Source organism: Neolamprologus brichardi, chromosome 9 (assembly GCF_056152115.1).
Source record: "Neolamprologus brichardi isolate AB-2024 chromosome 9, ASM5615211v1, whole genome shotgun sequence".
In the NCBI taxonomy this organism is placed as follows: Eukaryota; Metazoa; Chordata; class Actinopteri; order Cichliformes; family Cichlidae; genus Neolamprologus; species Neolamprologus brichardi.
Genome location: NC_142112.1, coordinates 15,367,010 through 15,368,483, shown reverse-complemented (window position 1 = coordinate 15,368,483; position 1,474 = coordinate 15,367,010).

The following is a 1,474-nucleotide window of genomic DNA, read 5'->3' as shown; positions in this document are numbered from 1 at the left end:
TACAAGGAAGTGGGATTCCACCTGAAGACTGTGAGAGAGCAACACCTTCATATGCTGATTTCAAAATATGTCGTCTGACTGCTCAGACTGGCTCAAACCGAGCCTAAGTCAGCGTAAAGTTCACATGCTGATGTGTGAAGACATGAAACGTTGTTGTAGATTGCAAGTGTGAACACGCTGATCACTGATCAGCTCTGCTATATTTAGAACATGAACATTTCTGCTGCAATGCTTTAAATGTTCAACATGATTCCCTGTTTCCAGCCTATAGCTCCAGTCACACCTTCTACCTTCATCTGTGCAGAGCAGAGCTGAAACCAACCGTCCAATCAATGAGCAGCATCAACCCCTGAACTTCATTCAAACTCTGTTATTGAAGATGTTGTTGTGTGAATAAAATGAGTGAGTGTTTGAATGTAAATATTCAAACATGTATCTTGCAGTGTCAGGGTTAAATTAAAGCTTTGTGGGCAGGTCAGCCAATGAGGATGGTGGCCCTGAGTGCTGAGCCAAATATGTGAAACGTGTAGCCAGCATCAAAAATCAAAAATAACTTTTCAAAATAAGAGAAATTTACAGTTTTAACATTTGATCTGTAGACTTTGAACTATTGTAAATAAACATCAGATTGAAGTGATTTCACATCATTTCATTCTGTTTTATGGACATTTTCCAAAGAGTGGAGGCACAAACACACCATGTAAACATGAACATAGTTGTGCACATGTGAGCTCACTCTAAAAACAATGAAAGATTGTTCCTTGTTAACAATGTTGCGTGCAGAGTTGTGGAAAGCTTTTATGCTTCTCCAACCCTTTTTTCAAGTTCAATATTAAATAATATTTATTGTCCTTTTTCTCAATCATTTAGGAGACTCGACTCCAAATATGAGACACAAAAACTCAAATGAGAACAAAAATCAAACAAATGAGAAAAGGACTCAACTTCTTGTGTGTAGAATGAAAACAGAAGGAACACATCAGGTTTCAAACACTTTATACATTTATTGCACAGTTACATTCAGGGACCTTCTGGCCTCCCAAGAGCTGTCTCTTTCTCTCCTTTTGTGTTTCAGCTCAGCCTCAAATAAAAAGCTGTGAGGGTTGAGCTGTGTGGCAGTCAAAGTGGTACCCTTAAGGAGACAGATCAGGGAGAAAACTAAGGAGTAAACATTCAGGTGGTTTGGTAGATGGCCGGCGTTGGTGTCGCTTGGCAGGTGCCTCGAGACAGAGCGACTTGGCTGAAAGCTCTAGCAGATCATTACACGGAGAAACCTTTTGAATACAAGCATCCACACAGGTGTGCACACAGGTGTTCACTGTTCATAGACACAAAGCACACCTTTCTTGGCTGCTACCTCAAAGCACATTGTGCGCTGTTGGTCCTACGTACTGCACAACAACATTCAATATTTAGTATTTACTGTTATTTACACTTAGCTAGATTAATGCGATGGTGTTGTGTTTATTATGCT